Raw genomic sequence first — 22,800 nt, forward strand, 5'->3', positions numbered from 1 at the left:
ACCTCATTAAATTTTTTTTCTCTCACAGGATCACATTCCTCTTCTCATGTGGGTGAACAGGGACCAAGACAATCAGTGCTACAGTTATTTTTCAACTCAGGAGGGAATTGATGTCATAGACACCTGAATGCATATCCCAAGTTGAAAATAAACCGCAGGCTGCACCATTTATAGTGTAGACTGTGTCCTTATGACCCTGGAACCACCACTGGAAAACCAAATAACTCAGCTGATTACTTTTTGTAAGAGATAATTTGACAGGGGTTTCCACTATGTCATGACAAATGACAGACACCACCTGCTAAATTACCCTTATCTGTATCAGGGTAGCGACTAGGGTAAAGCCGAATGAAGTGCTTAGGACACAAAAATTTCAGGAGGCGCTTACACTCAGGGTTGTGTAACTGTCATCCCTACCCTCCCGCGTCACCACCAGCATGAGGCCTTCTGTAAATTTTGCACATTAGGCTCAGTCACAAGGTAGACAGGGGGCCAGTTGGGACATAATAATCACCTTGTTAAATTGGAGGCCCGATAGTCCAATTCTGGGAGATTCTAATTCAGTATATTGGGGGTGGGTTGAGGAATCCTTTTAAACAAACTCCTTTAGGTAATCCTGTTGTCAGCCAGATTTGGGATTCACTGATTGCTGATGTACCATTACAATTAGAAGGGGACTTTCCCTAAAGTTTAGCATGCCTTGGCCATAAGTAAAAGCATTGGATTCTATTCTGAGTTCTCTCCCTATAAAATGAATTTTGGAAATTTGATTCTGTATCAGGGTTATGTTAGCTCTAAGCAACATAAAATCCCATCAATAGCTTAAGCAAGTTGGGTTTTGTTTTTCTTATAGCTGGGAGTGCCTGGCCAGCATCCCTGCCTCCTGCTGGTTATCTGTGATTCTCTGACTTTCTTCAAGCATTTTTACATCACAGTCCCCAAATGGCAGCTGTGGTTCTAGGAATCACCTACTTTCAAGACTTCAGGTAGGAAGAAGTAGAAATAAGGCCAGCTATTTCTGTTCCCTTGTAAGAAGAAAGTGAGCTGGGCACAGTGTTGCACAACTGTAAGCCCAGGAACTCAGAATACTGAGGCAGGAAGATTGCAAGTTTGAGACCAGCCCTAGCAAATTAGCGAGGTCCTGAGCAACTTAAAGAGACCCTGTCTCAAAAATTTAAAAAATAAATAAATAGAATTTAAAAAGGGTAGAGATGGAGTTCAGTGGTTGATCACCCCTGGATTCAATCCCCAGTCACCCCCCTAACCCCAGTAAAAAGAAAAAGAAACAAGAAAATGTAAAGGCCTTCCCAGAAACCACTTGCTACCCGAAGACTCTGCTGGGTCACAGTGGCTAGAGCTGGTCACAGAGCCCAGTTATTGTGGAACAGGTGAGCACTGGCGCTCCCTGGAGGGTGTGCTGAGCACAGATGGCTGAGCCCCACCCCTAGAGATGCTGACTGTAGGCCTGCTTCAGGACCTGAAGATCTGTACTACTTACAGTTCCCATTGCTGCTGCAGGTTTTAGGAAAACACTGACTTCCACTAAGGCTTTTCCCCGAGATGGTGCATTGAAAACACCTGAGAACATTGTGATGGTACAGATTCCATGGGTCATTATCTCTAGATGTTCTGATATCACTTAGTAATACGATCCGGACCTCCTTATTGAAAGGCTCCTCCAGGTGATCTTAATGACAGTCAGGGACAGGAACCACTGTGTTAGGCGAATCATGATCCTTTACCTGGGCTGTGTTCAAGGCTCTATTGGTTAAGGAGGAGGAAGGAAGAGTAACAGGTCTGCAGTAGCTTCAGATTGATTCCCAAACTGCTCTGTATTTGTATTTTTATTTTTTTACATATTTCTATTTGTATTATATTTGTACATAATTATTGCTCTGCATTTTGAAACAACTGGGAATCTTAAAATTCCAAAATTCAATACATATTCTAAATAATTGCTTCCCAATCCCTGGGGGTGGGGCATACGCATTTGAAGCTTCCAGGTGATTCCAGTGCAGATAAGCTTGGGAGCCCTTGGATTTAAGAGAAGATGGCCCCTGGAGATGACTACATTGGAAAACAATTTAAGAGAAGGTGTGAAAGGATGTGCTTGGAATGAAAGAGAAACCTGATAATCTATTTAATTATCATATCTAAAAGTGTGAGAGAAATTTTCACAAAGAATGCTGTTGTCCCTCTGAACTGAAGGACATCAAGAGGGAAATGGGATCCACCAGGTCAGAGCCCTTGAGTCAGATGCAAAGAGAAATTTCCTAGCTGCAAATTGTTGCAAAGAAAAGTGCGGTGAGGACAGGATTGTGCAATCCTGTCATTTAAGAGCTATAAAAATAGTGTAGATTCTCATCTGTTTAGAATGTTTTAATGTCATTCTTTCTAAAGGTGAAGAGGGGGATAAAATGGCCTGTCTAGCTTTCTTCTTTGAGTGTTTCCTATTTTACTCCTCCGCATTTCACACCTCAACTTAAAAGACAGACCTCTGCATTAACAATTCAAAGAAAACATAACCTTTGCCTGCCTCTCAGCTGGAATGGATAGAATATCCGACAGCTAGTAATGGGTTGAGAGGCCACTAGCTCAATGCTTGGATCTCTAAAGGGCTATTTTGAGCAACTGGATGACATGTATACTGCCAAATAGAGAGGGCCATTCGCACTTGATTTGAATAGGTTCCTGCATTTGAAATGTAAATGCAGTGCTTAGGGATGATTCACCCCTATGTCTGAGCCCTGCTACACACACACACACACACACACACACACACACACACACAATCTGAAAGCTACTTTCATGCCACATAGGAATAACATGTTTAAATATAGCTACAATTAAACTGTGTTCTCCTTTGTACATGAAAATGCCACAGGAGATTGTAAGTGGGACAGGTTCTCTGAATTGTCTTTTGCCTGGCTGGTAATAGATTTGCCCTGATCACCTACTCCTTACCAGTAATATACTAACTAGCCCAACCGCTGGGGTTTCAATCATGGAAGAAAACATAGGGTGTCATCAATGGAGTAAACCCCCATTCTGTGCATTTTACTTACATTCGGCAGATCTAAGTTGAAGATCCCATGATGGAGTGAAGGAATAGATTCAGGAATATCCCCCCCCCCCCCCGTAGGGGATGTGGTCCCCAAACTTTGCTGCACTCAGAATCCCCATGGGGACTTTTATGTACCCTTATACCCACATTCTCTTGTCCACAAATTAACTCAGAATTACTGGGCATGGAAGCCAGGCATGGGAGTTTTTAAACATCCCCAAATGATGCTAATGTGAGGCAAAGTTTGAGGACCACTGCCATAGTCACTTTCCTTTAGAGATCTGATCTCTATAGAAAGAATTTCTCTTAGGTCTCACATTCAAAAGCAAATGTAGGAATTAGGTGAATTTCCCTCTTCCTGCTGCACATGATTATCAATGAATGTCCCTGAATATTCACCCCTCCTGTTCTATCTATCCTAAAAGAGTCTTTATTACTTTGCTACATTACTTTATTACATCTCCATAGAGATGCAGAATAAAGACGTAGTCTCCCAGGCTCCTGTTGAGAGCCACAGTTTAGTCAGAATGACACCTGGCATTTTGTTAGAGGGAATGGTTGAAAGGTGACCCTGCTCTGGGATTAGGGCAGATCCTCTGGGATTAGGGCGGATCCTGCTGCCTTGGGCTCTTTGGAGTTCTCGTGGGGTTCTGAGAGAATTGGCACTCAGAGCCAGGTGGAGGGAGTGTGTTCCCGGGAACTGTGTGTAGAGTGCTGGTGAGAGTTCGGGAATAATGGTTGCTGTTTGAACCTACAAGGCAGTGTGGCGGCTCGGTTATTTTGTGCCCAGCCAGACTGCGGCAGGCTCCCTTGCAGGGTATGGTCCTGTCTCACTTCTGGCCCTTGGGATTAAGTGGAAAGTGGTACATATATATTCCTGAATTATTATTATTATTTTTTTACTGAAGATTGAACCCAGGGGCACTTTTACTGATGCGCTACATCCCCAGCCCTTTTTACTTTTTTTTTTTTTTTTTTGAGAGAGGATCTCACTAAACTGCTTGGGGCTGGCCATGAACTTGCAATCCTCCTGCCTTAGCCTCCCTGGGCGCGAGGATTACAGGTGTGTGCCACAGTGCCAGGCTTTCTGATGGCTCTTAGAGGGACAGGGTGTGCTCTTCCCCTTCACCTCCTTGCTAGCTGGAATGCACACAATAGAGAACACTCCAACAGGAAACTGGACGGTGAGGTGACCCTGAAAATGGAAGCTGCACAAAGGCATCAAAGGAGAAGAAGCCTGGTTCCCAGCACCCAGCCGATGCCCACCCTAGATTGGCTGACTATCCTGAACATTTTAATGGGTGAAAATTAACTGTCTTGTTTATGGCACTGTTTGTGTTCATTGCAGCTGAATTTAATTCTAACAGGCTTCATGGCTCTCAAACGTTGGTATATGTCAATGACACTTGCAAAGCTAATGGAGCAAGCTGAAGTAGGTGATTCGATTCCTAACTTTAGGAATCATACTGGACACATCCTGATTGCTGGAGAGGGAACATAGAAGCTTAAAACTTTGAAATTGAAAAGTAATGATTGTTTAAAACTCTTTTGGAAAAGCTAATCAACTTCCACATCATGAAGGCCCCAAAAGCGTTAGCTTGGGAGAAAAATAGGGTAAACTTGATGATCTGGCTGGAATTCCATTTTAGTCTCTGACTGGTCTCAATGTGGCATCCCCTGCCATATAGATTAGTGCTGCACACTTGCCAGGACAATTACAGAAGTGAAAGAAGGCAATAAGTGTGAGTGAGGACGTGGGGAACTGGAACCCGCATACATCACTGGCTGGGGTGTAAAGTGACGTGACCACTCTGGAAAGCAGTTGACCACTTTGGAATTGAAAAGTAGTTTGGCAGTTCCACAGAATGCAGGACAGAGTGATCCCAGGCCTGGCAGTTCTGCAAGGCGGATACCAAGGGCCATGAGCACAGGTGACACAAGACCTCGTGCATGCGTATTCATGGCATCACTACTCAACAGCCCAATAACAGAAACTACCTCAATGTCCAAGTGATGAATGAGAAAGCAAAACATCGCATATGGTGCAACACTGTTTGGCAGTAAGATGGCAGTATGGAGATGTGGCAATATGAGTGAATCTTGAGAAAGTAGTGCTAAATGAAAGAAGCGCACAAAAGTCTACATATCATTCCACATATAGGAAAGGTCCAGAAAAGTCCAAAGAGGCAGAATAGGTGGGGGTTGAGGGTAGCAAGAATTGGAATGTGCTAAAAGGCACAGAATTTTCTTTAAGGGTGAAAGCATGTTCTAAAATTGGATGGTGGTGATGGTTATACAGCTCTATACTAAAAACTATCAAATTGTGTGTTTTTAAGTGGACAGATTTTTTTTTTTTTTTTTTTTTTTTTTTTTGTGATGCCAGAGATTGAACCCAGGGCCTTGTGTGTGCAAGGCAAGCACTCTCTCTATCAACTGAGCTATATCCCCAGCCCCAGTGGTCAAATTATACAGTATGTGAATTACAATTCAATAATATTGTCAAGATCAATACATGTCCCCCACCACCATAGAAAAGGGGAAAAAAAAAAAGGAGTTTCCAAAGGTGGCTTCATATAATGAAAAGAACACTGAGGGAATCTGAGACTAGGTTTTGGGTCTGCAGTTGCTTCTTGCCAAGAGCAGGCCTATGACAAGTCTGGAAACCTGTCTTGGGCCACCCCATTATTAAAGGATGAGGGCTCCATTGCTGATATTTGGTGGACTTGAGTCTTCCCTGTTCACCTGATGGAGTGGGTCAAGTTCTCAGCAGGCAGGATTTTGCACAGGTGAGAGCTGCTGCCTCTGGCTGCTGCCTGGTCCTCCCCTTACTGACACAAACAGGAAGAAATTCCTCCAGGAGATTCCACACTGAGGCCAGAGGCAGGCCCCTGCTGCCCTGCACTGCAGGCACTGCCCCGGGTTCCCTGGGGAGTCTACAGATGAGGCCAGGCCCTGACCCGCCTCCAGTGAAGCCTCTGAAGCAATCTGTACAATTAAATTATCAGTAAACATGGAATGAACTAAACCCCACACAACACTACCTGAAAGAACTACTTTACCTCTGAGGCCGGGGCTTCCACTCCTGTTGCAAAGCCGGCAGGCCTCCTGCCTCCTGACCTGGCCCTCTGTCCCTTCCCTGGGCTCATCTGGTGATCTCATACTGGCTCACTGCTTAGAAAACTTCCTTCGCCTTTTCAAGCCACGTCCAACACACCAGGAGAGCCCACTGACTTGGCTCCAAAATACGCCCAGAATCCAGGCACTTCCCCCACTGTCCTCGCCACAGTCCAAGCCACAGTTGCTCTCCTGGATTTCGGCCATGGCCTACCACCCCATCACTTTGCTCTGTCCCTGCTTACTTGGTCTGATCCTCACAAGCCAGCAAAGCCAGCCTTTGAAATGTAAGTCAGGTAATGTCACACTGCCCAAAACCCCAGTGACTTTCTACAAAAACCACAGTCTATAGAGTGGCCTCCAAGGCCCTGTGTGATCCGTTCCTGCATGTCTGCTCCTGCCAGGTGGTCTCCTTGCTTCTCCTGGAGCAGGTCAGGGACACTGGCCTCAGAGCCTCTGCTCCAGATGGCTCCTCTGCCAGGAACACATTTCTGTGGAAGCAGATCCTGAAACATGCAGGGGTTTTGTTGTTTCTTTGTTTTATTGATACCTGGGATTAAACACAGTGGCACTCACTTGACCACTGAGCCACATCTCCACCCCTTTTTATTTTTTAAATTTTGAGAGTGGGTCTTGCTAAATTGTTTAGGGGCTTGCTAAATTGCTGAGGCTGGCCTTGAATTTGTGATCCTCCTGCCTCAGGTTCCTGAGTTGCTGGGATTAGAGGTGTGTGCCACCATGCCCAGCCATACCTTTTTTCCTTTTTTTTTTTTTTTGATACCAGGAATTGAACCCAGGGGTGCTTGGTGCTTAACCACCAAGCCACATCCCCAGCCCTTTTAATTTTATTTATTTATTTATTTTAAGAAGAGTCTCACTAAGTTGTTTAGGACCTCAATAAATTGCTGAGTCTGGCCTTGAATTTATGATCATCCTGCCTCAGTCTTCCCAGTTGCTCGGATTACAGCTGTGTACCACCTTGCCTAACTACAGCAATATCAATTTTAAAGCAATTGAAATTTTTAGGCCTTCATGTGAAGATTAAAAATAATTTTAGGTATTTATTTTAGTACCAGGTATTGAACCTAGGAGTGATTAACCACTGAACCACAGATAGGTCTCTCTGAGTTGCTCAGGGTCTCCCTAAATTGCTGAGGCTGGCTTTGAACTTGCAATCCTCTGAAAAACCAGCCTCTACCTCAGAGCAAAGCCTATCCAAGGAAGGGACATGACCTTTGTCCTTGGAAAAACCCACAGAGCACTCCTAGGCACATTCCCACCCTGCTAAATTGTTTATCTACAAATAACAGGAGAGATCTGCTGTACCAGGTGTCCCTGACTCAGTCAGGCTAGGAGGGACCCATAGCAGCCCCCTAGCAGCCACCAATCAGCATGAGACAGGGAAATACCTGGGATGCCAGATGACCCTCCCAGTAGTTTATAGTGGTTGATAACATGTTGGGAAGCCATGTAGTTCAGCACTTACACCCATCTTGGCTTAAACCAATCAGTTCAAATGAATACCCCTTTTGTACTGACCAATCACCCCTACCCAACTTGTTCCCGCCAGTGAATGTGCTAATCATGTTTTTGTGTTGTTATTTTATTTTCCCGAGGTGTATGATGATTTGCTAAGAGATGCTATGATGTATGTGGGGGTCCCTGCCCTCTCCAAAGAATGTATAAAACTGCTGCAAACCCAGGGCTCGGGGCCTCTCAGTGTCACCAGTTGCTGTGTGTGCTCGAGGAGGACTGAGCTAGCTCGCAATAAACACCTTTGCTGCTTACATCGATCTTGGGTCTCTGGTGGTCTTTTGGGGGTCCCGAATTCGAGCATAACACCTCCTTCCTCAGCCTCCTGAGCTGCTGGGATTACAGGTGTATGCCAGCACACCTGGCCAAGATTAAAGTTAATTTTAAAAAGCCATCATTGCCACTGTTCATGCAAGTTTCCTACATATGCGAAGCTCTGTGCTATCTTCTCTTGGAGAACTCTATCAGGTATCGTACTTATTTTATTTTATTTTATTTTATTTTTTTTAAAGAGAGAGTGAAAGAGAGAGGGGGACAGAGAGAGAGAGAGAATTTTAACATTTATTTATTTTTTTCTTAGTTCTCGGTGGACACAACATCTTTGTTGGTATGTGGTGCTGCTGAGGATCGAACCCGGGCCACACGCATGCCAGGCGAGCGCACTACCGCTTGAGCCACATCCCCAGCCCCCCTCATTTTATTTTTATTTATTTTTTTTGGGGGGGTGGATCCAGGGATTGAACTCAGGGGCACTCGACCACTAAGCCACATCCCCAGCTCTATTTTGTATTTTATTTAAAGACAGGGTCTCACTGAGTTGCTTAGTGCCTCATCCTTGCTGAGGCTGGCTTTGAACTTCGATCCTCCTGTCTCCGCCTCCTGAGCTGCTGGGATTACAGGCATGAACCACTGTGGCCAGCCTAGTACCCGTTTTTTTTTTGTTTTGTTTTGTTTTTTAAGAGAGAGAGAGAGAGAATTTCAATATTTATTTTTCAGTTTTCAGCGGACACAACATCTTTGTATGTGGTGCTGAGGATCGAACCCTGGCCGCACGCATGCCAGGCGAGCGCGCTACCGCTTGAGCCACATCCCCAGCCCAGCCACATCCCCAGACCTTTTTTTTTTTTTTTTTGAGAGAGAGAATTTTAATATTTATTATTTTTTAGTTATCGGCGGACACAACATCTTTGTACGTGGCTGAGGATCGAACCCGGGCCGCACACATGCCAGGCGAGCGTGCTACCTACCGCTTGAGCCACATCCCCAGCCCCCTAGTACCCATTTTATAGGTGAAAGAATCAACTTAAAATCTATTGCCCAAAGTCACATAGCTAGGAAATAATCAAATGAAATCAAACCCATGTACATTTGATTCCAAAGCCTGCAATCTTTGCATTTCACTGGTAGCAAGGGACAGTTTTGCCCTGTTAGTTTCTGGCATGGCTAAGCAGGCTGTGGGGAAACTGTTTGCACTTGAGATCATTATCAGGCATCACCAGAGGCTGCTTAGGGAGGAAAGAGGCTAATACTCCCTGATGCAGAAATATTCAGTTAAATCCGTAGGAAAACAGGTTTTATTCAAAACCAGCTTTAAAGAAAGAAAGGTGGAAGAAACTAATTGTTCTAAAAATTCCACCTCCGAAAATCCCTGAATCAAATTAGCAGCCTGTTGAAGGAGAGGAGGCTGGGCCAAGAGGCTGCTTGCTGTGGGGAGACAAGGGCAGGAAATGTGCATATGCAGGTGGAGCAGCCTGGATCAGGCTGGGCAGGGGCGTCCTCTCCCACCTTCTTTGGTGCCAGTTAGGGTGGGGGACCGCCAAGACTCCTGTTTCCTTCTCCCAGCAGGAGAAGTTCCTCTTAAGACCATGGGGGTGGGTGGAACTGGGTCTGTTTCTAGGTGAACACACAGCTGCAGTACATGCTTGTTCTGGGACTCTTCAACCCTGGAAGGCTAGATAAGTAAGGGAGACTGTATTGAATAGGAGGCTGGAGAAGCATTTAAGAACAATTCTTTTCAAAGGGTTTGAAGGAACTTGTAAGCAACACACACTCTCAAACACAATTCAGAGCAGGCAGGCGACAAATCCCAGGAGAAGGCAGTGAGTAGCCTGCACACAGGGCTATTCTGAAGCCTGCAGAGCCAGGCTTGGGAGAACTTGGTGGAAGTGGGGCAAAGAGGAGCAGTGTTTCGAAGTCCAAGGGAATGGAAGGGACACTATTGAAGTCACACTTTGTTCTGGCTCTCGCACATCTGTAAAACTCTAGAGCAGGACTTTTTTCAATACTACACTGAATGAGTGCCCCAGGATACCTGAGGTCCTGGAATGCAGTCACCTCTTACAATGCCAACTATTTTAAGTACTATATGAAAGAAAAAAAAAAACCCAAAACCGCCAACTTCTTTGTCATACTTCTGCCATGCTTCTTCAGAAACTAAGACAGCCTGATAGGGTTAGACATGGGGGAGGAGTTGACCCAAAGGCCTGGAGGCTCCTAGGTGAGGCAGCAGGCCAGCCCCAGGGTTCAAGTCCCTGGGGGCCAAGTCCCAGAGAGTTCCACACCTTACACAACTCCTGGCATGGTGCACCATGCCAGGAGTTGTGTTCTTGATACAACCTGGGCACATTTTGAGTACTCTTTATTTATTGATCTACATGGTACTGGGGATTGAATCTAGGGGTGCTTAAACACTGAGCCACATCCCCAGCCCTTTATACTATTTTTTTTGGGGGGGGGGCAGTACCAGGGATTGAACTCAGGGGCACTCAACCACCGAGCCACATCCCCACCCAATTTTGTATTGTATTAGAGACAGGTTCTCACTGAGGCTGCTTAGGGAGGAAAGAGGCTAATACTCCCTGCTTAGCGCCTGGCTGTTGCTGAGGCTGGCTTTGAACTTAAAATTCTCCTGTCTCGGGCTGGGGATGTGGCTCAAGCTCACTTGCCTGGCATGTGCGCGGCCTGGGTTCGATACTCAGCATCACATACAAAACAAAGATGTTGTGTCCGCCAATAACTAAAAAAATAAATATTAAAAAATTCTCTCTCTTCTCTCTCTCTCTCTCTCTAAAAAAAAAAAAAAAAAAATTCTCCTGTCTCCTAAATTTCTGGGATTACAGGCATGCACCACTGCATCAGGCTCATTTTATGATTGGAGTATGAGTTTATTAGAAAAATATTACAAGAGAAAAATTTAAATACCTTTAAATACCAAATGTGGCAACAACTAAAAATATATATATGTAATAAGGACTCTATGTATTTGATACATGTGAAATTCTTGGTTTTCCAGCTCAAATGACAGGGTCTGATACTGAAGAAAGTAGAACAGTATGACAAAGAGAATGTGTTACATTTATGAGTGAACCCAGCCTTACTCAATGAATTCTAAGAATGTTAAACAACGAGCACAGAGCACAGGTGTTCTATTTGATGAAAATATATGATCTAACAAGTACTATGTTTGATGCCTTCACATCATTTTTAACATAAAAACTTTATGATGTATATTAATTAAAAAATTATACACACACACACACACACACACACACACACAATAAGAATTCAGTTAAGCCAGATGCAGTGGCACAGCCTATAATCCCAGCAGTTTGGGAGGCTGAGGCAGGAGGATCACAAGTTCAAAGCCAGCCTCAGCAATTTGGCAAGGCACTAAGCAACTCATTGAGACCCTGTCTCTTAAAAAAAATACAAAAAAGGGATGGGGATATGTCTTGGTGGTTAAATGCCCCTGGGTTCAATCCCTGGTATTAAAAAGAATTTAGTTAAGAACTCGGAAAGGTGAGGCTGGGGTTGGAGCTCAACAGTAGCACACTTGCCTAAACCATGTGAGGCACTGGATTCAATCCTCAGAACCACATAAAAAAATAAATAAATAATATCGTGTCCATTAAAAAAAAGAAAACTCAAAAAGTACAGAGACTATGAAAAGTAAATTCTAATTTTCCTCCCACTTCACACCTCTGCAGAGGCTACCACAGTAAAATAATTTCTTATACGCCTTCCCAGAAATATTCCACATATGTGGTAAGACATTTGTAGCTTTGGGTTCACACTCCTTCCTCTTCAAGTGTGTACTGCGTGCTGTCGGGCTATTTGAATTTTCTTACCCTGAATGTATATTATTTTTAAAAAACAAATACCTGCCCTGTTCATGCATTGGGCAGGAAAGTGTCTTTCCCAGTCTGTCCTTGGGTCAGGAGGTGCCAGCTGCTCATGGAGATTCTCTGGGCACACCTGGAATTGCGTCACAGCCCCACCTGTTGATGAGGCCAACTCAGAATGAGAAGTGTCTAACTGAGAGCCCTCACTGCTCAACCGTGGAGGCCTGCGTAATGTGACCCACTTCAGGATCTCAGGTCTTTTTGAGGTGCTCTGTTGTGTAATATTAACCAAATGGGGTGATGCTCTAGAACCAGAAATCTCTGTTAAAATCAGTGGGAGAGCAGGGCGCAGTGGCGATGCCTGGCATTCCAGCAGCTTGGGAGGCTGAGGCAGGAGGATGGCAAGTTCCAGGCCAGCCTGGGCAACTTAGAGAATTTGTCTCACAATAAAGAATCTGGGGCTGTGGATATAGCTTAGTTGGTAGAGTGCTTGCTTCACATGCACAAGGCCCTGGGTTCCATTCCCAGCACCAGAAAAAAAAATAGTAATAAAGAATCAAAAGATATAAGAATCGAAAGGTATGTGGATGCAGCTCAGTGGTAGAGCACCCTGGGTTCAATCCCCAGTACTGCATGCTAAAAAATAAAATCAGTGGGAGAATTTAGGGTCATCAAGAAATGCTGCAGTCTGGCTGGGCACAAATAACCGAGCCGCCACAAAGCCTTGTAGATTTAAACAGCAGCCCTTTATTCCCCAACTCTCACCGGCACTGCACACACCACATGGGACCACACTCCCTCCACCGGGCTCCGTCCAATCTCCCCGAACCCTGGCAAGAAATCACAGGAACTCCAAAGTAGCAGGAGCCCGAGGCAGCAAGAGCTGCCCTATAGCCCGACAGTAAAGGTCAAATATACAATACAATCAATCCAACATCACAGCAATTATATATAGCTTAACTCAAATCATCATCTCAATGGTTTGCTGGCATCACCTTACAACCAATCCCTCTGGCAAATGCCAGGCATCATTCTGACTGGGCTGTGGCTCTCAACAAAGAAAGTTTGGGGAAATGGTGGTCATAAGAGAATGTTGTGGCACTGGGGATATAGCTCAGTTGGTAAAGTGCTTGCCTTACATGCACAAAGCCCTGGGTTCAATCCCCAGCAACACACGCACACACACACAATGTTGTAGGGCACGCGATCTAACTTGTTCTCTGGAAGTAGTCTCGGGCTGCTTGATGGACAATAGCTCAATATATTTAATTTCAATAAGTTTATTGAGAGAAAACAATAAGTAAATAATAGTGGAAGTGGTCCTGGATATAGAGAAATTGATGAAAGTGGTATGCTAATACCTCAACGTGGGAGACACTGGCTCAGTGGTCGAGCCATTCGCGGGAGTTCGGAAATAAAGTTTGTTCCTGCTTGAGTGGTTCGTGACTTGTGCCCAGCCAGCCTGCGGCAGGAAAGACCCACAGAGCACTCCTAGGCACATTCCCACCCTGCTAAGTTGTTTATCTACAAATAACAGGCGAGATCTGTGGTGCCAGGTGTCCCTGACTCAGTCAGGCTAGGTGGGGATCCATAGCAACCCCCTAGCAGCCACCAATCAGCATGAGACAGGGAAATACCTGGGATGCCAGATGACCCTCCCAGTAGTTTATGGTGGATGATAAAACGTGTTGGGAAACCATGTAATTCAGCACAAACACCCCTCTTGGCTTAAACCAATCAGTTCAAATGAATCCCCCTCTTGTAGTAACCAATCATCCCTACCCAACTTGTTCCCGCCAGTGAATGTGCTAATCATGTTATTTGATTTTCCCTCGGTGTGTGATGATTTGCTAAGAGATGCTATGATGTATGTGGGGGTCCCTGCCTTCTCCAAAGAATGTATAAAACTGCTGCAAACCCTGGGCTCGGGGCCTCTCAGCATCACCAGTTGCTGTGTGCACGCAGAGGACCGAGCTAGCTTGCAATAAACACCTCTTTGCTGCTTACATCGATCTTGGGTCTCTGGTGGTCTTTTGGGGGTCCCGAATTCGAGCATAACACCAGTCCCTGGTGGACTGGCCCATTGCATCTGGACCTGTGGTGGGGCTACACACCCTGTGGGCACATGTGTTGGGCAAAGCTCATCTTGAAGGAAGAAGGACTTCTACAGGTCCCAAAGGCCTGCCACCAAGACCTTAGTAAGGTCTCCCCAAGGTCAACCCTCTGCCTCCAATAGTGCTTCCTTAGACCAAGTTTATGACTCAGGTCTTCGGGGACTTTCAAGAGCTAGAATGTATGGCACAACAATCCCAAAGCTGGTTTTTTTTTAATATTTAATTTTTAGTTGTAGTTGGACACAATACCTTTATTTTGTTTATTTATGTTTATGTGGTGTTGAGGATCCAACCCAGGGCCTCGCAAGTGCTAGGCAAGTGCTCTACCATTCAGCCTCAACCCCAGCCCCCAATGCTGGGTATTAACCTAAGAGAAATGGAAATTCATTTCACACACTTTCGTCAACATTTATAGTGGCTGTAGTTCTTATTATTATATGGGGTTATTATATATATATATATATTATATGGGGTTATTATAGTAGCTGTATTCATTATATATTATATGGGGATAGAACCTAAGAGCACTTTACCACGAAGCCACATCCCCAGGCCTTCTTATTTTTTATTTTGAGACAGGGTCTTGCTAAGTTGCTTACGGTAGGTCTCACTAAATTACTGAGACTGGTCTAGAACTTACCACCCTCCTATCTCAGCCTCCTGTGTCCCTGGAATTATAGGTGTGCGCCACTGCGCTCAGCGGCTGTATTCATTATGTACAGAAACTTGAAATAACTCAAATGTCCTTCAAGGGGTGTAAGAATAAACAAAACATGGGATTCCACACAATATAATGCAACTCAGCCTTGAAACAGTGTCAAAGCACTCATGTGCACAACAGATGCCTGACTCTCAAATGCTTCATCTGGCTCAAAGAGGCCAGACCTGCGGTGCATCCCTGTAACCCAGTGGCTTGGGAAGCTTAGGTGGGAGGATCAGGAGTTCAAAGCCAGCCTCAGCAAAAGAGAGGTACTAGGTAACTCAGTGAGACCCTCTCTCTAAATAAAACACCACGGCTCGGAATGTGACTCAGTGGTGAAATGCACCTGAGTTCAGTCCCTGTACAAAAAAAAAAAAAAAAAAAAGCTATACTCTGCAGGGCTCTTGTTTTGTGACATCCTAGCAGAAGTGGAACCCTAGGGACAGAGGAGTGGTCCAGGAAGCTGGAGGTGGGAAAAGGATTGACTGTAAGAGGATTTGGTAAAGTGCTGTGGAGGTGAGGGAATATTCAGAGCATTCGTATTTTGATTGTGATGTGGGTTACCTGAGGATGTGCATCTGGGAAAATTCACAGCGTTTTAAGAATGGATTATGGTATGTGAAAATACCACAACAAACAAGACTTCTTAAAAATAATAAAATTAAGGGACCGGGGTTGTGGCTCAGTGGTAGAGAGCTTGCCCAGCATGTGTGTCACTGGGTTCAATCTTCTGCACCACATAAAAATAAATAAATAAAATCCAGGTATTGTGTTCATCTACAACTAAAAAAAAATAAATAAATAAAAGAGTTTTTAAAAAGAATGAAAGTAAAAACTAAGCCAACTGCAAAAGTGGCTAAAGACAAGTATGGCGTTCATCTACAACTAAAAAATAAATAAATAAATAAATAAAAGAGTTTTTAAAAAGAATGAAAGTAAAAACTAAGCCAACTGCAAAAGTGGCTAAAGACAAGTATGGCGAATCATTCATGTTGTTAATACATAAAGGATGCATGAAAGCCGATAAGATAAACACTAGTTGCTAAGCAGCAAAGGAAAAGAATGCTCATTCAGGGCTGGGGATGTGGCTCAAGCGGTAGCGCGCTTGCCTGGCATGCGTGCGGCCCGGGTTTCCTCAGCACCACATACCAACAAAGATGTTGTGTCCGCTGAGAACTTGAAAATAAATATTAAAAAAAAAAAAAATCTCTCCCTCTCTCTCTCTCCTCTCTCACTCTCTCTTTAAAAAAAAAAAAAAAAGAATGCTCATTCAAAGAGGAAGCAGAAGACAAACAGCTAATAGAAATTAAAGCACATGGACACAAATTTCCCCCATCATTAGCACCTTTGCTCTCTCCCCCTTGCCTTTTTAAAAAAAGAGAATGCTGGGTGGGCACTGCGCATACACGGGCTCAGGAGACTTCAGTGAGAGTATAACTCGGTGCAGACGTCCCCAGGAGCATTGGTGAGTCTACATCAAGAGATTAGACGTCCCATTTATTGTCCCAGTTATTTTTTCCTCCAGGAATCCATTCTAAGTAAATAGACCAAGCTGCAAGAATGCAGCTGTTTTCTATATGAAGACTGCACAAATGAGTTCCAGTAGTGACCAGTTTGGAGCAATCTAAGTGTCTGCATTACAGTGCTGGACAGAAAAGTTATGGTTGACTCATTTATTTGGAAATAAAACATAATACCATTAATGTCTGGAATATGTTAGCGGTTTCATTATAAATTGAAATACGGTGTTGTTAACACTTCTGTAGTTCAAAGTTCAAAACTTTGGAATATGAGATTGAATCAGACTCTGAAACCTCACTGTCCACATGTGGCCGCTGGGCAGTCCTCATAGGGAGAGCCGAACTAGACAATACGCACCAGACTTTGAAGATTTCAAGGAAAAACAAATGAAAATGTGTTGTTAATTTTATTTTGATTGACGCGCACTGGGCATCCGCGCTCAGGGGTGCGCCCTCGGGAGCCACCGCCGACCGAGCTACCAAGCGGGACTGAAATTCCTTGGCCCGGCTCCTCCTCCCTCCGCCGGGGGCACCGATTTCCCTATCCCGCCCACTCAGCCTGGACCACAGCCCGAGGCACCGGGCAAGAACCCCCAGCGGTGGCGCCGGAGGCTATGGGGCGGGGCGGGGCGCGCGGCAGGTGTCCCTTTGCTGCAGGAGGCTCACCCAAGACCCGTCGCACCGCCACCCCTGGGAGGCGGGCTGGCACAGGTGTGGAACTCGCAGGGCACAGAGTCCCGGCAGTTGAGACCTACAGTGCGCCCTGTTCCCGCTGCCATCCTGAGTCTCCTTGGCAGCAGCAGTAGCAGCGGCCCAGGGTGAAAAGTGGGGATGGGAAGCTGGGGACCCCGCGGGTTTTTCCCAGGGATCCTTTGGCCCCCATGTACACCCCCAGCACACACAGTAGTGGATTGCAGGGGGACTCTGCACTCCTCCCCTTCTTTCTCTACTGACTGCACTTTTCTCTTTGCTCACTACCAACTGTGATCAATATCAAGCACTGAGTATCCCAACTGCATACTTAGGTTTCATTAGCTTTTCCTGTTTTGGTGTTGTTTTTTTGTTTTGTTTTGTTTTTGTATTTGAAAACAAGGATCACACTTTCCCCCTCCTCATTCATTTTCTTAATCCCTATTCTAAACAACCAGACAAATCCGAATGGGTTTCAAGGATTGGACCATGTTTTACTGACACCCAAACCCTGATGATAGGCTTCTCATTTCCCCCCAAAGCCTTTATTTTAGTGGCTAAGCTAAACGTGTTTTCCACAAAGTTCAGGTACTTCCTCCTCTCCTTCCTCCCATTCCTTTCCTCCCATCAGTCCCCAAACATCATTGTCCACACCTGACTGGGTGGCAGCTTTTGTTTCTTGACCCTGTAATATCACAGTCTGCTAATGCTGCAGTCTGGCTGGGCACAAATCACCAACCGTTACTTCTGGCAAAAATGCCATGTGTCATCCCGACTCGGCTGTGGCCCTCAACATGCTAATATTGCCAGAAGGTGCAGTTTTAGGGTTAAGGTTGTGATTGGCAGGAAGGAAAATGGATCTGTTTCTGTTGTACTAGAGTTTTAAGAAAAAGTGCCCATTGTTCATTTCAAAATCGGGGATCCAATCAGAAGAAACAAGCGTCAAACAGACTTCCTGCTCAGCTTAGGAAAAGAAAAGAATCTCCAGTTGATCAGTTTGATTTCAAGATGTATATTGCCCTTCTCTTCAAGGAAAAGAAGAAAAATTGGTACTTGGTGAAGTGTCTGAGGTTATACCAATCATGACAAATAATTATGAAGAAAATATCTTGAGCTGGGCATGCTGGCTCTTGCCTAGCCTCCCAGCAACTGGGGAGGCTGAGGCAGGAGCATCCGGCCAGCCTGAGCAACTTAGTGAAGACCTATCTCAAATAATAAAAAGGGCTGGGAATTTATCTCAGTGGTAAAGTACCCCCCCCCAGTTAAACCTCCAGTACAAAAAAAAAAAGAAAGAAAGAAAGAAAAGAAAAGAGAATATCCTGAAAGGTGTGCAAGATTCCAGCTATTTCTTGGAAAGTTCCCTAGAGCATTTACTAAAGAATGTGCTCCTAACAGTCTAGAAGAAGGGATGCAATTGGCTGTACTCAGGAGATGGAGACAATTGTCTGTCTCTTTGGTGGAAGGAGTTTGACAACCCTTTTAGTGTGATCCAGGCCAAATTCTAGTTTTGTCACAGTGAGAATGAGAAATGCTTTCTGCATAAACTGAGCTGCAAGGGCAAGACTGGAACTGTTGTCAAGGATCCCAACCCCTCCATGTGTCCCTTCACCTTGTAGGCATTCTTGCCTCATATTTTACTAGGGTTAAGGTTGTGATTTTAGCTATTCAATCCCATTGGCAGGAAGGAAAATGGATTTGTTTCTGTTGTACTTCAGTTTTAAGAAAAAGTGCCCATTGTTTATTTCAAACACAGGGATTCTTGGTACTCATAAACACATGTATTTTCCCCCAGATCTCTTTCCCTGAATTGCTGTTCTAAGAGTACTCTGCTGAGTGCAGATGCATTTATACTCTGAAGCAGATCTGGAGTCTGATGCAGCCAAAAGCAGCTATAACACTGAGGAACACTCTCGCAGCTGCAGAAACCACAAGAGGTAGAGGACTTTTGGGGTTTTACCTTTTTTTTTTTTTGGTGTTTAGGAGGATAGATTTTAATTACAGAAAATTCCAAACAATTGGACAAAAACTATCTGTTTATTCACCATCCTAAAGAAAAAGTTATGGGGATGGAGTTGTGGCTCAGCGGTAGAGTGTTCGCCTAGCACATGCAAGGCCCTGGGTTCGATCTTCAGCACCATATATAAATAAATAGAATAAAGGTATTGTGTCCAACTACCACTAAAAAAATAAATAAATATTTTTAAAAAGTTATGATGAATTTTGGAATAGGAAAAAAATTTTTTAAGGTTGGGAACATATTGTCAAAATGACCAGGGTGTGGGGCTGGGGATGTGGCTCAAGCAGTAGCGCACTCGCCTGGCATGTGTGCGGCCCAGGTTCGATCCTCAGCACCACATACAAACAAAGATGTTGTGTCCGCCGAAAACTAAAAAAAAAGTATTAAAAATTCTTTTTCTCTCTCTCTCTCTTTCTCTTTAAAAACAAAAACAAAAACAAAATGACCAGGGTGTTGAAGTTCTAAAACCAGAACTCATTTTGTGCAAGAAACATATACTACTGTATAGTTTTGTTGTTTTTTCCTTTTAAATGAAGAAAGGCTTGGCTTGACAGTTGCGTACAATTCTTGGAGTAAACCTTAATGATCCTGCTCATTTGCAGTAAAACTAGCGCTTACAGTTTCCAATTGTATTTAGTTTCTGGCTGGAATTTGAAAAAAATCAAAACCTAAATAAAGTGGGTGAAAGTTCCCTGGCCATTCAGGTGAATATGCAAAGCTTGACATGTAACTTCATTTTCCCAAGTTACTGGTAGAAGTTGCTGGACATCTTAAAGGATTATCTTATAGTCTGAGGCTAAACAATAAATTCAGAAGAAAAATAAATAAATAAAGTTGTGTATAGGTGGCCGCTTACGTTTCCATCAGAAAAGGGTGCTCTAAAATCTGGTCTCCATGAAGACTTTGAACCTCCCCTGTTGTTTATATTGGAATAAACAACATAGAAGCTTCCTTTATCCCCAAGATGGTAAAATGCTGCTCAGCTTGTACTCTCCCACAGCTCTTTTTTTTTTTTTTTTTTAAACAAGCTTTAATCAACTTCATAAAAATTGTTCTTGTAATTGAACTTTGATAGGCCCACTTGCCCAGCAGGTTGCAGGTGATGGTTTCACATTTTCCAGGCTCAAGGGCAGGGCAGTCTCCTCTGCATGCCACAGGTGTCTGAGTGACAGTACAGACTCTTGATCAGCAGGAGGTAGGCGAAAATGGATCAGCTATTTAAAGGGTGGTGTGTGGCTCTGGCTGAAGAATACCTTCAACATCATCAGGGCCCCATGAGAAAATAAGCCCAGAAGACAGAACCTCAAATTAGAGAGCCCTGCAGCCCTCAACTGCTGCCACCTGGACCCAGGGCTAGGCTGAGGCAGTGAGTGCACTGAGTTTGTCAGGAAGGGCTCCCTTGTTCAAATCACATTGATAGGCACAGCTTCAGGATTCAGCAGGGACGCTGAGGAAACCAGCATGACCTGCCACAGCTCTGAATGATCCACCAATCCCTGGGCTCTCCAAGAATTGGTGTTTAAGGAGCCCCTGAGGGGAAAGGCCACCTTCCACACACAACAGCATAGCACAAGCCCTTCCTCAACTACATCCTCCCCCTGGAGGGTAGGTGTGCAGGGAGTCCCAGAAAAAGAGGCCTGGAAGCCCAGGCAAACATGATGTCGACTTGGGGACACAATGAAGCACATGTCCCTTTTAAAAAAGAGATTACAGCAAAATGATAGGAAACTTAACAGTTGTGGCCCCTCAGAACGACAAGCCCCAGTGAGCATGCTTGCCGGCTTTAGTCAGCTGCACCAACACAACATTCAGCAGGCAGTGCACACACCCAACAGCAGGGCCCCTCAGGCTGCTATGAGCTGACTCCAGCTGCCATCACTGTCCACTGAGAAAGGCCAAGTGCCCTTTGGTGCATCTGTTGGCGTAGTGTCCTTTTTCACCACACTTGTAACAAGTGACCTGCTCCAGCGGCCTGGGTCCCCGGTTGCCTGCACTGCTGTTTTGACTCTGCATGACCCCGATGACCTGCGGGGCTCTCTTTGTTGGAGGCTGCGTCTGCTGTGGCAGTGGGGGCTGCTCAGTGGTTCCCATAGGCAGTTCAAATCGAGGGTGCATGAATTTACACGAGGGCCCCTCCGGGCAAAATCCCACGAGGTAATTCACACAGATGACTCTCCGCGTGTGCCGGTGCCTGCACAGGGGACCATGCTTGCAGAAGCCAGGGTCGTACCAAGGGCAGTCCTTGATCTTGGACTCAGGGTCGATGTGAAGGAAGGGGCACTCCTTATTGCTGCACTCCCCAAACTTGGAGTAGAAGTAGCACTCGGGCATCTTGGTCATATCATACTCATGCAGGAATTCACACTGGTCCCCTTTCTTGCACAGCCCCCGCAGCCAGTGTTTGCAAACTACTGTCTTCTCACCGCTGATGTGGCGAAATGGGCACATGCCCCCTTTGCCACAGGCAGCTTTCAAAAAGAATTCACAGACAGCAGCCCCCGACTTGTCCATGCCCGGGAAGGGCAGCGGCTGCGCCCCGAGCTGCTGCTCCACGGCGATCTCCAGGTCGAACTTGATGTGGTCCACGCTGGCGATGATTTCCTGCATGGCGGCGGCGGCGGCTCCCGGGCCCGGCTCCCCCTCAGGTCTCTGGCCGCCCGCACCCACTGCCCACCACCGGCCCCGCCACACACGGCCCTCCTCCGCCTTGCCCGCCGCCGCCGCCGCCCCCCCACAGCTCTTTCTACCTTTGTTTGCCCCAATTCATGTTGAAGTGCTGCTCAGCATTAGGCCCAACTAAAATGCTTTCCTGTCAGTGGAACTCTGCACTAACCAGGAGTCCTATTATACCATGCCCAGTGGAAACCACAGGAGGCATCTCAACTAAGTAGGTGTTTCTCATTCCCATGTACCCAGAGATGGAGGTTGTGAATTAGAGCAGCAGCTCTAGAACTGGGGATTGAAACTAGAGTCACTTATTGACTGAGCCACATCCTCAACCCTTTTTAAAATTTTAATTAATTTTTTAAAATTTTGAGGCAGGGGGCTGGGGATATGGCTCAAGCAGTAGCACCCTCGCCTGGCATGGGTGCGGCCCTGGTTTGATCCTCAGCACCACATACAGACAAAGATGTAGTGTCCGCCGAAAACTGAAAAATAAATATTAAAATTCTCTTTCTTTAAAAAAAAATTTTTTTTTGAGGCAGGGTCTCACCAGACTACTGAGGTTTTGGTCTTGAACTTTTGATCCTCCTGCCTCAGCCTCCCGGGTCACAGGGATTACAGCTTTGCACCACCATGCCTGGCCTCTTGTTGTTTCTGCCTTTCTGCTGCACCATGTGTGGTGTGGGGTTTTTCTATTCCTGGCCACATTGTAGTCAGGAAATGGCTGCTTTACCTCCAGCTGTAAATCTGCATTCTGTGTAGCAAGGAGCAAAGGAACATAACAAGGAGGAAAAGAAATTGCTATAACAGGAAAGCAAATTTTTGCAGAAATCTTTAGCACATTTTCACTTATATCTCATTGGCCAGTTCTGTGTCAAATGTTATCCCAGTTTGCAACAGAGAGATTAAAATGCAGTTCATCTGTTTTTTGCTGTTGTATTGTCATGTTGTCTGTTGCTCTCATTGGCTTTGGCCTTGGTTTTCTGCCAGACACATTGCTGCAGGGATGTATTAGTGAGGAAAAGGAGATTCTGGTAATGCTTGCCTACAACTTCTTCTTCTTCTTCTTTTTTTTTTTTTTTTTTTTTTTGGTACCAGGGATTGAACTCAGGGGTACTTGACCACTGAGCTACATCCCCAGCCCTATTTTGTATTTTATTTAGAGACAGGGTCTCGATGAGTTGCTTAACGCCTCACCCTTGCTGAGGCTGACTTTGAACCTGTGATCCTCCTGTCCCAGCTTCCCAGGACGCTGGAATTACA

General features: G+C 45.1%; 2 pseudogenes across 1 annotated transcript; one reads left to right on the forward strand and one right to left on the reverse strand.

The window, feature by feature from the left end:
- Positions 1-942: 942 nt before the first annotated feature.
- LOC113185723 (uncharacterized protein C6orf62 homolog pseudogene) lies at positions 943-18,472 on the forward strand (annotated as a pseudogene).
- A 1,436-nt stretch (positions 18,473-19,908) lies between these two features.
- LOC113185710 (cleavage and polyadenylation specificity factor subunit 4 pseudogene) lies at positions 19,909-21,571 on the reverse strand (annotated as a pseudogene). The gene is made up of 2 exons (XR_013342563.1): positions 20,702-21,571; positions 19,909-20,034 (listed from the first exon to the last, which is right to left on the reverse strand). The product of XR_013342563.1 is annotated as a cleavage and polyadenylation specificity factor subunit 4 pseudogene (transcript).
- Positions 21,572-22,800: the final 1,229 nt, after the last annotated feature.

Source organism: Urocitellus parryii, chromosome 2, assembly GCF_045843805.1.
Source record: "Urocitellus parryii isolate mUroPar1 chromosome 2, mUroPar1.hap1, whole genome shotgun sequence".
Classification (NCBI taxonomy): domain Eukaryota; kingdom Metazoa; phylum Chordata; class Mammalia; order Rodentia; family Sciuridae; genus Urocitellus; species Urocitellus parryii.